Source organism: Spodoptera frugiperda, chromosome 9 (assembly GCF_023101765.2).
Source record: "Spodoptera frugiperda isolate SF20-4 chromosome 9, AGI-APGP_CSIRO_Sfru_2.0, whole genome shotgun sequence".
NCBI classification, from domain to species: Eukaryota; Metazoa; Arthropoda; class Insecta; order Lepidoptera; family Noctuidae; genus Spodoptera; species Spodoptera frugiperda.
This window is the reverse complement of record NC_064220.1, coordinates 6,624,116-6,637,896: the sequence shown is the minus strand read 5'-3', so window position 1 is coordinate 6,637,896 and position 13,781 is coordinate 6,624,116. Positions and strand designations below refer to the sequence as shown.

The 13,781-nt window shown below is 36.8% G+C and overlaps 2 long non-coding RNA genes across 3 annotated transcripts in view; one reads left to right on the top strand and one right to left on the bottom strand.

Annotated features, from left to right (window-relative positions):
• The window catches only part of LOC126911048 (uncharacterized), a 67,279-nt gene extending 63,617 nt beyond the window's left edge, over window positions 1–3,662 (bottom strand). Inside the window, exon 1 of the long non-coding RNA XR_007705605.1 lies at window positions 3,522–3,662. This is a non-coding gene — a long non-coding RNA (uncharacterized LOC126911048). The remainder of the gene's footprint in view (window positions 1–3,521) is intronic.
• Window positions 1–13,781, top strand: part of LOC126911047 (uncharacterized) — a 436,837-nt gene that overhangs the window by 99,720 nt on the left and 323,336 nt on the right. The window lies entirely within an intron of this gene.

Here is a 13,781-nt window from a genome sequence, read left to right as displayed (position 1 = left end):
TCGAGCCGGAGCCCCGGTAAACCCGCTAGGTAGTCCGCAGCTCCGGATTAAGCATCAGCCGTACTGGGCCCCATCTGTGATGGTCTGATGGCTCTTTGAGGCGTGCGCGGAACGCGACGGGTCTATCTAGCGGGTTTACCGGGACTCCGGCTCGAAAAGCAGGAGTGGTTTTTAGTTATTAATAGTCTGACACTCCCTTTCGCCTCACCCAAGGCACTGGATGATTTACCGTTCTTAAAAAAAAGCTGTGATACTATGTGACCATTTCTACCGATACTAAGCTATCGCAGCTCCAGTATGCGATGTATCTATAGTAAGGAAACCATCCATAACATTCATCTTTCCATATAAAAAAAACATAACTTAGTTGAGTCCGTTTCCGCCAATGCTGAGCTATGTGTAAACCTAGCTTCACTGACAGATAGACTGACAGACAATTCAATTTGACGTTTCAAAAGTGCCTAATTAAGAATTAATTGAAATAAATGCTTTGACTTTGACTTTTACATTGTATAAACGAGATCTAGGTAACGTATTTATTATTTTATTATTATTTATTAATAAAGGTTCACCAACAGCTTCTGTATAAAAAATATTAAGTGTAGTAAATACATATTTGTTTTGGACTTATACAGTCGCCAATTATAGGTTAACCAGCATTTAATATTAAGTGATAACTTAAAACTAAGAGAAATATGAATGACTTTTTGAAATATACTACTAAAAATTACAATAACAAAATTAAAAAACAATTAAACTTAATACAATTAACAATAAAGAAAAGTGAGATATAACTAGATGAGATCAATTATCCAACATTAACATTACAAGTTTAAGTAAAATTACAAATACAGTAACGTACCAATTTTCTTCAACAATTGAATTTTTACGAGACAAATCTAAAATCATTCTAGAATCTAGACATTTCCTTTGTTCCTATAAACATTAGGCTATTACCTGACTGCTTGAAAAGAAATCGTCGCAGTGCAGACGAGGGGATCATAGTGATGTGTATGAGTACTGTTATCGATATCGAGAATTTCCGTTTTAATTAACCGACTTCAAAAAAGGTAGGTTCTCAGTTTGACCTGTAAGTATATACTTATATGTATGTCAGTGTGCCATTATCTCGCATTTGGGTGAACTGATTTTGATACGGTTTTCAGCACATTATTTTTTGGAATGAGGAGGTTTTATGCAAAAAAATGGAATTTCGCATTTAAACTTTTTGAAGATGGTTCCCTATTATTTTTAAGTTTTATGTTTCGTATTGTTGGCCTTGTGATGAATTCCTTGTGCACATGAGCAAGTATACTTAATTTTGAATTACAGTCATTTTTTTTTAGTTATTGTAATCTCTATATTTAGGCCTCATTACCTTATTATTTCGTTTATATTATCCATGACTCTGTATAACACAATTCCATTAAAACTGTTTAAATTATCGATATCGATACTATAAAACCATCGACTGTGCTACAGCACTAGCACATTGTTCGATAGCGATGCACCTCTGCTCCCTTGAGAAATACACCCAGCATTAGACCTCGGCCAAGCTATTTACTCAATTGTTTTGCTGATTTAGACTTCAGGGTCACCGAAACAAACAACGAGAGAAATAAACTTGATTGGAACGAAATTGTAAGATTTGTTTCTGAGTGAGGCATTTGTGATTGTCTATTTTATTAACCGATTTAAAAAAAATTAAGGTTCTCAGTTTGACTTGTATGTGTGTATGTTTGTACGCGATTATCTTGCGTTTGGCTGATTTTGACATGGTTTTCAGAGTAGTATTTTTCAGACCGAGGAAAAGGAAAAAAAGAATGGAGTTGGTGAAGAAAATTGAAGGCGGTTCCCATTAAAAAAAAGGAATAAATCTTAAATTTTACCAAAAATCACGGTTTATTCACCCACGAACATCGCATCGAGTGTCGTGTAGCCTACTCTACATCGCTGCTTCTGCGCACGCTGTTTATGATGTGACTCGAAACTAGTAGACGTTTTCTCCATTAATGTACGGTACGTAAATAGAGCGTGATTTTTAGTTGTGTTAATATGTCTTACAATAGTTATTATAAAAAATAATAAATCCTCTACAAAATCAAATTCAAAATTCTTTTCTCCGAAGTCTTTCTGGACTAAAGACAAAAAATAAATATTTAACACAGTCTTGAATACATTATATACTATCCTTTGACTGTAGTTTATTTACTTTACATACAAGTTCACAGCTGAATGAAGAATATATGTAAAGTAGAACTCTCACTTTGTAGTGTTAAAATATGTATCAAACGAGATGTTGATCTCGACTGATTTATCTCCCAACGTTCTAGGAGTCTGTGGAGATTGTTTTCTAGAATATTTTTTTCGGTGAATTCTACATTAATACCTAATGATGTGTTTGTGCTTGTTGTTGGGTAATTGGTAATATCCCTGATTACTTTTGTAGAATAATATACAAGGTTTATTATGTAGATTACCTTCAAGTTACCATTAAAGGTATATAAGAGTATTAGACACCTTACGGTGCGGTTTATAATCCACAAGCTTCTGCCCGCTAAAATAGTCTATGTATTATTCCAGACCATAATCTATCCCTATTCCAAATATCATACCGATCCCTTCAGCCGTGTGACGTGGTTGAGTAGGAAACACATTTATAATATTTTATTATATAATCCATTTCTTAAATAAGGTTACCTCAACTCCAATGAGTGTTACTTTGTAAAACATACACAAATGGCTTTCGCAAAATCCATTTCTTAAATAAGGTTACCTCAACCGCATTAGGCGAGGCAAAGGGGGTGTCAGACTCTTACTGACTAAAAACCACCCCGTACCTACTCCTGCTTTTCGAACCGGAGCCCCGGTAACCCGCTAGGCAGTTCGTAACTCGAGAAACTAAAACGGCTACGATTTAAAACAATAAACGCCGAAGCTTACAAACAATTCAAATAATCCAACTTTCGAACAAAGAAAAAACAAAAATAATTTTCCGGCCAAACTCTCTCAGCCATAACTTTTCCCATAATTAGCTTTTAATTTCATAGTTTCCAAAGTAGGAACTAATTTGTGAAAAGGTCGGAAAGCTTTTAGTTTTTATTTATTCACCTATGTACGTGTTTGAACGATTGTGTTGTAAGAAATATAAATGGGTATTATGTTTACTTAAAGACGGGGAAAGTTTTACTCAAATATACGAGTATTACATCGAGAGTAAATAAGGCCTTGTTTCAAAACCTAATCATTTATTTTTTGTTTTCAGTTATTTGATGTCAATGTCAAATATATGACGCAATCGAGGGTAGAATGGGAACACTAGCGCCTCTCTCGGCGTTCGACGGAGTCAAAGATTTATCGGCTGAGCAGCGTGTTGATCACTTGTCGTGTAGCAGCTGACCAGTGCGGTCGGACATTGAAGTGTCGTGGTGCGTCTCATACGTATCACACGCATCGTTCGAATTCCGTACGATGTCATCGGTACGCATCGCATGCATTGTCGACCCGGAGCTGCGGACTACCTAGCGGGTTTACCGGGGCTCCGGCTCGAAAAGCAGGAGAAGGAACGGGGTGGTTTTTAGTCAGTAAGAGTCTGACACTCCCTCTCGCCTCGCCCAAGGCGGGAGAAGTCATTGGATGATTTTGCCCCCTCAAAAAAAAAAAAAATGCATTGTCGACAAGCGGTCCGTACGTTGCGTTTTAGTGGATGCAGTTGTATGAGTTTCCATACAAGACAAATTAAAATCCGTAGCGTGCGATGCGTACGATGCGGGCCTGTGGACGCGTACCTTAAGCAACGTTTGACTTAGCACGACTTTGTACAGATATCAATACTTTTTAGATGGTATTAATTTTACCATAACCAAAAACTATTCGACTCTGAATATAGACTCAAGTTTCGTGGAAAATTCTTTCATCATGCTTTAATATTACTATGGATAAAACAGTTTCTTTACGCTTACTATCAAAAACGCTAGCAAAAATAATTTCCGTAAGTCATTCCTGAACCTATGAAAACGTTATGATGACGCATATAACGTTTTATATGTCGTGACGCGTCTGATAGTACAAGCTCTAGGCGTCTATATAGTATATGCTATATGTATTACTATTTTTGTTAAGATTTCTTCTTACGTGCTAAACAAGGTTATTTTGATCTTGTAGGTTTTTTTTTATTCAGAAAATGTTGCCCTTTACGCTAGGGGTTTCTCCTGTGTCGTTGGTGCGTTTACAAACATACAAGTTCACATACACATGACACTCAGACCCGAATCAACAATTTGTGGAACACATAAGTGAGTGAGTTGTTACGTGCGGGAATCTAACCCATTACACGTTGCGCGACATTCGGTTGCCCAGCGACCGCACCTACCATGAGTCAAAGTCATTAGTATTTGTGTATTCAGATAATATAAAATTTATTAAAATTAGTGTTACATTATTTTTACACCTCTGCCTTCTCCTTTTGGCATTAAAATATGGGACGTCATGTGTTGATACTATAACTAAGATAGAAGGATAACAAATCGTCATCGGCATATAACGTCAAAGTAATTTGAGAAATAATTCCATAGCTTCTTTTGCAACATAAAATTCAATTTCCCACCTCGAAGGTGTGTGCCAGTAATAAATAGGGCGTTTTAAAATCCTCCGCTACTCCCTGGTGCATGGTCGATTGTCACAGAAACATGGATGAGGTAGTCAATGGAGGATTCATTTTAACTGGACTTAAAGACCTCTGAGTTTGTTTCGGTGTTTTTTCTCAGAGTAGTCCGATAGGAAATGCCGGCCTCATCTAGTTATTTAAGAGATTGACGTGTAAAAGAGTAACATTGTAACCTATTTGCAAAAATAAATACCATTTATCATCATTGTTCAAATCCTTATTGTCGCTAGTGACCGATATTTGAATATGTGATTGTCATGATTACAAACAACTTTTCAAAAGAAACTGTTTTTTTTTTGTTTAATATTTTACTTTGCTCCACACTATGATGTGAACTCAATCTATCATATTTCCCGGTCTCGCTTTCCACCTCAGAGAAAAATATCTTTATACTGCTATTTAATGAGTATGTGTCATTTGCAAACTTGTTGGGTAAAACATCTGCATATTTGCCTCACGGACGAACAAGTTCGAGCCACCGACTCTTACTGCTGTACTCAGAGACATTTAATGATTACTTAAACTATTCCTTAGTAACGATTTTGTTCCGAAAACAATAGCCAATGGGTTAAGTAATCATTTAATGACTCAGAGTACGGAGGTTAAACGCGATACTTCATCAAAAATGTTAACTGAAATCCTACACGTTCCATTTTTCAACTCACCAAAAACCATGTTACCATTCCATTGTCAACATACTCCATGTCAGATAAGGTAGAACATTTCTCTTAGCGCCCCATGGGATATGAGGACGTTTAGAAACCTTCACGACCTCCTTGGAGGACCGGCAGTCACCTCATGAATGTCAATCAATTGCAAATGGTTTGTTTGCATTCGAAATTAGCTCTTTGTTATGTTACATAAATACGTATATACAACGTGTAACAAAATACCCATATACATCAAGAAGCCCTGATGAATACAGGTTGAATAGAACCTCTACACAAAGTTTCAGCTTAAAATACGTTTAAAAAAAATTGTACCAAATACTTGATATCGCATAGTTCTTGATTTCAAATCATACAAACGTGTCACAACACTACAGGGGTCACTCGTTAATATTACGATAACCTTTCCCGATAAATTGTCTATCCGTCACAAATAATGATTCGTCGGACTTCTATTTTCAGAGATTGCATGATCACCTCGCCTGGTCTGAGGAACCTCTCTTTCAATATTGTCTAGATACCGTGCAATTGATATATACCCCTTTTTTAAACGTTGTATAATACTAAAATACACACATATTACTGTATTTTTTCCTGTGTCGATAAAGTGCGTTTTTACATTTATACATACCGACTCCAGCGCGGTTTCACATACACATGGGTCACTGTTGCCTTTAGACCCTTTATAACCTTTCCCGATACAATTTGTGGATCCGTCACAAAGAGTTGCTCCGTGCGGACTTCTATTTTCAGAGATTGCATGATCACCGTTGCGCTGGCAGCCAGTTGAACCCAGCCACCGCACCAACCGTGCAGTCGAATTCTTGATTGCATTCCACAATGTAGGCTTAGGTGGTAAACGTTTGGTAGGTAACAATTGGTGCCCAACAGGGTCCCAGCAAAAGTAAAAAAGTATAGTTTTTAGGGAACTCTCTGTTTTCTAAAAGTTAATCTTCAAGTGAAACCTGGTGCCACAGCGAGTGTATCACCTAAATATTTTATCATCACGACTGGTATTTTACGAGGGCAATAAAATCGGGCGATATGACATGTTACGGCTCATTTTATGTTGATTTCTAAGAAAACAGGATATATTTGCTCTGTCTCCTTACAAAAGATAGGTATTTTGATAATATTCCGAGGGACTTATTAAGCAGAAATATATTATTATATGTAACAAATGTGTGTTAATTCACAATGAATTTGGCATAAAAAATAATATATCTTTTTAATTCATAAGCCGCTAAACGAGCAGACGTATCATTTGATGGTAAGCAATCGCCGCCGCCCATGGACATCCGAAACACCAGAGGCGTTACAAGTGCGTTACTGGTCTTTCGGGGGGTAGGAATTTAAGGGTTGTTTGAAAATCTGGGATTGGGAAGTAATAGGGTCTCCGGTAACCTCACTTACACAACGAAACACAACGCAACCGTTGTTTCACGTCGGTTTTCTGTGAGGCCGTGGTATCACTCCGGTCGACCACTTAAATATGGCTCTCCCACACTGGAAAATGTATGTACATACTTGCTTATTGTCAACGTAACATTTACTTTATATTTTCCTGAAACCAACAGTTCAGCGGAAGAAAAAAGAAAATATTTATTCAGGGCTCACAGGAAGTGACAGACTACAAACGTAATAATAACAAAACCGTACCTATATAATACATATATGTATATGTATGTTTGTTTGTATAGTCATTCGTTGTCATTAAAATTTAAGAGAAAGTAACAAAGGTCCCCAAAGGGGTAGGCAGAGGTGCACATTACGACACGTAATGCCGTTGTACAATGTACACCCACTTTTCACCATTTGTGTTATAAGTCCCATGTAGGAAAACCATCCTCTAACACTTCGATGACATAATTCCAATCCCCAAACCGCCTGTCAAACGTGGGGATTACGATAAAATGCCCCCATAAAAGGGATACCTTTGGTAGTGGACATTTTAAGGTAGACTATAGTAACTGTTGTTACATGGAACTTTAAAAAGAACTGCCAAATCGTGGTTATAGAAGTACTTTACACTAAACTGTGAAAGTTTGCTAGTTTGAATGTTTAGATGTTTGTCCGTCAATCACTCAGAAACTACTGAACGGATTTTGATGAAATTTGGTATACAGACAGGGTATTTTGTTTTTTTATCACACAGCAATGCTGATGAAGCCGCTGGCAGAAGCTAATCTTAATATATAAAAATCGATTGCTGTTGGTTTGTCTCGCTAAAAACTCGAGAACGGTTGGACCGATTTCACTAATATAAGACTTCAATTATTTGTGGGAAATCCAGGTAAAGATTGAAAAGCGAGAAAAAATGTTTGATACAGTACAAAGTTTGCCAGGCCAGCTAGTATTAAATAAAAAAATATATCAACTTCGTAATTAATTCGATTCGACTGCACGGTTGGTGCGGTGGCTGGGCAACTGGCTGCCGCGCAACGGGTAGCGGGTTCGATTCCCGCACGGAGCAACTCTTTGTGTGATCCACGAATTGTTGTTTCGGGTCTGGGTGTCATGTGCATGTGAACTTGTATGTTTGTAAAACGCACCCGCGACACAGGAGAAAATCCTAATGTGGGGCAACATTTTTTAAAAAATATATATAAAAAAAAATAACTTAAAATCAAATATATCAGTTTTGCTAACAGTACGAGCGAAGCGAACTTTAAAAGGCTTAGACTGAAATACCATTCAATTTTAATTGTGTAACAGTCACAATAACATGGATTTCTGCTAATCCTTTTACCGCTACAACTAATAGAAATGTTCAACTCTGGAAAAACATATACATTTTAATATATACGTACTATGTTTTTGTAATGTAAGCTATGGATGTGATTGTGTTGTAAATTTAAAATAAAATAAAAAACCTTTTCACCACACTAGGGTTATCTCTTGTGTCCTGGGTGCGTTTACAAAACATAATTTCACATAAACACATGACACCCAGGGCCGAAACAACAAATTCTGGACCACACAAAGAGTTGCTCCGTCCGGGAATTGAACCCGCAACACCCGTGCCAACTGTGCAGCCAAAAATAACATACATGTATCAAAAATACCGACTTTCTTTATAACTATGAAAAATCGGATAAAAAAACTAAGCTTAACTTTTAACAGCTTAATAAATAATTAATCTATCCAATTAACTAACAGCTATCTACTCCAAATTATCCCTATAAATAAATATACCAAGGATAGGGATATAAATTAGATTCTTTTTCTAACGTCGATAGAGTCGATTTTTCAGTGCTTGCGCCGCCATTTTAACTAGGCAGGATCATCTGGGATCTCGAGGCAGCGTCCATTAGCTCACACCAGACCAAGGGTAAATCTTCCCACGATTGGAAGGCAAGTTACTTACGTACTGATTTTTAGCTATAAACTAGGTACATTGTTATTGTATTGATAGGTTTTTTTATGGAATAGGTGGTAAACGAGCTAACAAGTCACCTGATGGTAAGCAATCAGCGCCGCCCATGGACACCCGCAACACCAGAGGAGTAACAGGTGCGTTGCCGGCATGTATGTATTGATAGGTTCTTAGGATTTTTTTTTATATGAAACCTCGATTATTTATTGTTATTTTTAAGGATCAGATTGACATAAATCTTATACATGCTTATACTTATTACATTTTTTATGGTATAATCCGGTAAACGAGCAGATGGATCACCTGATGGCTGGAATGGTAATCGCCGCCGCCCATGGACACCCGAAACACCGCAGGCGTTTCAAGTGCGTTGCCGGCCTTTTGTGGGTTAGGAATTTAAGGGTGGTTGGGAAATCAGAGATGGGGAAGTTTAAGGAGGGGGGTAATTGGGCCTCTAGTAATCTCACCCACTCACCGATTTATATATAAAGTTGAAGAGTTTCTTAGTTTGTTCGACGGAATCCTCTGATCTCCGGCACTACTGGTCCGATTAAAAAAATATATTTTTGTGTTTTATAGACCTTAATAAAACATCACGCTACTATAAGTAGGAGCCGAGCAGAGTGGATAAAACCGCTAGTAAGTAATGAAAAAGGAAAGTAGGTAGTTACTACTTATTTATACTTCAATAAGTCATATCGATTACGTTTCGAAGAATACCCAAATTTGTATCAATAGTAAGATCAAGGTTGGCCAAAATGGTACATTTCTAAGAAAAATTGTCAATAGAAGTAAGTGGTAATGAGCTTAGAATTTCATCACACACATCTTAATAGGCTTACTTTCAAATCTACCAATCAGAACGCTTAGTACGAGTTTGTTTTACGCTTAACGAGTTCGAAACTTTACCGTTTAGCTTTCTGATTGGTTGGTTCATTGGAGCAGGCCAATCAGAACGCCGAAACGGTAACGTTTGAATCTCGTTAAAAAAACAAACTCGTAATAAGGTCTCTGGATGGAATTCTCATGTCTGATTTAAATGCAGATACCTAGCATGACGAGAGGGATAAGCAGAGGCAGAGACAGTGGACCGCCATAGATCACGATCAGTGGCAGTCTTTCGTAAAGTGCATCTACATTAATCAATTTCTTCATACAAGGTGCCCGTCTTTTAAACCGTTTACCGGGGCTCTGGCTTGAAAAGCAGGAGTAGGAACGGGGTGGTTTTTAGTCAGTAAGAGTCACACTCCCTCTCGTCTCGCCCGAGGCGTGAGAAGTAACGGAATGATATTCCATGCTCCAAAAAAAAAAAAAATGGTGGTTGTCTGAAAATCGTTTCGGTTAAAAATACAATTAAGTTTCCCATATATTAAATTTTAAAGGTAAACATAAAATATTTACCCCGTATAGCATTCCGACACAATATTAAATGGAGTAGTAGTAAAATTGTTGAGAGATTTAATTTCAGATTCCTTTTGTATGAGCGTGGACGGCAGCCATTTCGAATTTTATTTTAAAGTACAGTGTGAAATGAACTGTAACTGATGTATTGTGATATTTTAAAGGTTTTTTTACCTGACGTAACATCATTACTATTTAACCGACTTCAATAAAAATTAGGTTCTCAGTCTGATCTGTATGTATGTATGTTTGTGCGCGATTATCTCGCGTTCGGCTGAACTGATTTTGAGTTGACGAGTTACGATATAAATCTCTCTCCACTCCACCTTAAGAAAGTATGGTGATTAATGCTCATTACTTCCCAGTGTCACTTTTAAGTAAAAATTTAATTATCCTGCACTAGTTTTAACTAGGACGTTTTACTGACGGACTGTCTATTCGTTCGTGAAACAGTCTGTCCGTCTCTGACGGACTAGTGCTAGTTCCAAAGTGTAGTTTCGCTTGGAGAAGAGTGAGAGAGAAACTCTATCGTAACGCTTTTAAAAAATAGGTAACTATCTTACGTTATTAATTTTGAATTTAATCCTGTGATTCAGTTCAAGTTAAATCTCGGGACAAAAGTTCCTCATCAATGCAGGCTGGCTCTCAATTCTCATTCATACTTAATCACAGCAAACAATATTTCAGTTTGGCCCCCTGCAATACACCGTTACCTTTATTTCACCCCGTTGAGTGGAGGGGTTGAAATTTTTATCGGTTCACCCCCATTCATGTAGATGTAGGAGTATTCTGTGTCGCTGTGTCGTTAAAATCTGTCCAACATTTTTTTTATATCGTGACGCCTTTCATCCCCGAAGGGGTAGGCAGAGGTGCACATTATGTCACATAATGCTATTGTACACCCACATTTCACAATTTATGTTGTAAGTCCCATGTAATAGGTGGTGAGCCTATTGCCATATACCGGGCACATTTTCAGACTCCGTGCTAATACTGAGAAATTTTCGAAAAACCGTGATCATGATCGTAGGATCAGGGTGGCTTTTAGTCAGTAACAGTCTGAGACCCCCTCTCGCCTCACCCAAGGCGGGAGAAGTCAATGGATTATATCCCAACCTTAAAAAAATCCCATTTAAATTTTAATTACCTATGTTTTATTAAAAACCTATTGACCTATCGGCATATAAAAGTGATTTCCCGTGAGTTTAAAAGTTGTAGATGGGAGTAATGAGCTCCGTATTCCTTGATCGATTCCCACATTCCGTATTGTATTTGTTCCGAAATTAGAAATAAATTCTTTTGTAACGAGATCCGATTCCATCCGGAAGAGTCTTATAAATTTAATTGGAAACATCTTGGAGACACGTGTAATAATGAAAATCAAATTGAAATTCAAATATTCATTTTATTAGTATATCATAGCTTACAAAAGATGTTACATTTATATTCACCAGTCAAGTAAGTATGTCTTGCCATGAACAGCATACAAATTATCATCATCAGCCTGTTCTCGTCCACTGCTGGACATAGGCCTCTCCAATGGCACGCCACTGAGCTCGATCTTCAGCTCTACGCATCCAACCACTACCAGCCAATTTGTGGATATCGTCTCTCCACCTAGCTGGAGGGCGCCCTACACTACGCTTGCCTAGACGCGGTCTCCACTCTAGAATACGTTTACCCCAACGGTCATCGGTTCTTCAACAAATGTGACCGGCCCACTGCCATTTCAGCTTGCTAATCCTTTGAGCTATGTCGGTAATTTTAGTCCTCTCTCAAATTATCACTACATAGTATAAAACAAAGTCGCTTTCTCTGTCACTATGTCCCTTTGTATGCTTAAATCTTTAAAACTACGCAACGGATTTTGATGCGGTTTTTTAATAGATAGAGTGATTCAAGAGTAAGGTTTATATGTATAATACATGTATATTTGTATAATAACTTCTCTTACCAAGGACTGAGTAATACTAGGTTTTTTGGTTTATCTAAAATTCTCATTACAAATAACAATAAGCTCATCTCCGTCTCTTTACTAAAGATAAGATTGGGTGTTACATCCATTGACTACCTACCCCTTCAAATAATGCCAGGCGTGATGTTATATAACTTCTCTTATAAATTCCATTTCGTAATTTACCTAGTAGTATCATTAATCATAAACAATTCGCTCTATTTGTTGTCTATTTGTTCGTTACTATTGAATCAAGCACTTCGCTAGCATTGATAATAATCATGAAAATCATTAATTTGTTATAATGACTGTTCTGATTTGCAAGATTAATTAATTTTGTGAAATATTCTGATTGGTTTGTTTATTGTTTTGTTTCTACTATAGATTTCAGTGTCATTGTAATATACATAGGTAGGTAAGGGTTAATGATCTTTGATAATAGGGTAGATGACTAATTTTTATTTTAATGTCCGTTTTGTAGATTATTTTAAAATATTAGACACTTTATTTTTTATTTTCTTACAGAAATAAATACTTTCGATGATATAATTTAAAATACCGCGTGACGTCACTTTTGTGTACATGTTGTGCGTAGACATGATGTATGTATTTGCTCCCATTCCTAAACATTGATTCGTTTTATCTAAGTATTGTTATCTTATATGACGAAAGAAAAAAATACGTGTCTAATATTTTTTTTACCTAACTGACGGATTAATAATACTTAATTTCCATACCAAGTCATCAAACCAATTGGCCACATGTAAGTGTTCCAATTAATAATGGTAATAACTATTATTTAACAGGAGACAAATATACAGTTTACCTACTTACACAGGGATTTTTAAAATCAAAACCAATGTTTTGTACAACAACCGCTTACTAAAACGCACGATTCGGTCTGTACAGCTCAAAAAACCGCCAAGAAAAATAAATATTCTACACGTTCACAAAAAAAATAACCGCGTAAAAATCAGCGCAGCCATTTTGTACGCCACAGATTATAACCTCCTTTTTCATACACAGACAGGCCCATTGTGCACGATCAGCCACAGCTAATAAAACAACTAAAGAAACTTTTATATTTTACCGTGAAACGTTGACTAATAAAATAAGTAAAATAACAAAGGGATCCGAAAGTTTTTTGAGGCTTCACTCGTGTATATTTTTGTTTTTTCCTTCCAAAAATACTTTAGAGGTCAGTAAGGCACTAAAAAGGTGAACTGTTGATTGTTATGCTTTGAGTCAGAAGTTTTATTTGCGGATATTTTTATTTATTCCCAGTAAATAGAGCCTACTGCCGGCTCACCCCCTATTACATGGGACTTATAACACAAATAGTGAAAAGTGGGTGTACATTGTATAGCGGTATTACTTGCCATAATGTGCACCTCTGCCCCTTCGGGGATATAAGGCGTGACGTTGCGTTTATTTTTATTTATTTACTAGCTTCCGCCTGCGACTCCGTCCGCGCGGATGTCGGTTTTCGCGTGGAAGTTTTATTTTGAGTAACTCTGACAATGACATCTTATAAATATCTATTGGACCCAAATACGGCGAGGCCCATAATAATTAAGGAGATCCCTCTATTGAACTACTGCTACTGTAGAATAAAACTGAAAAATAACGTTTTTTTTTAATAAAAAGTATCCTATTTTATGCCTATAAGGTATAATTATACCAAGTTTCATCGAAATCGAACTGTTGGTTTTCACG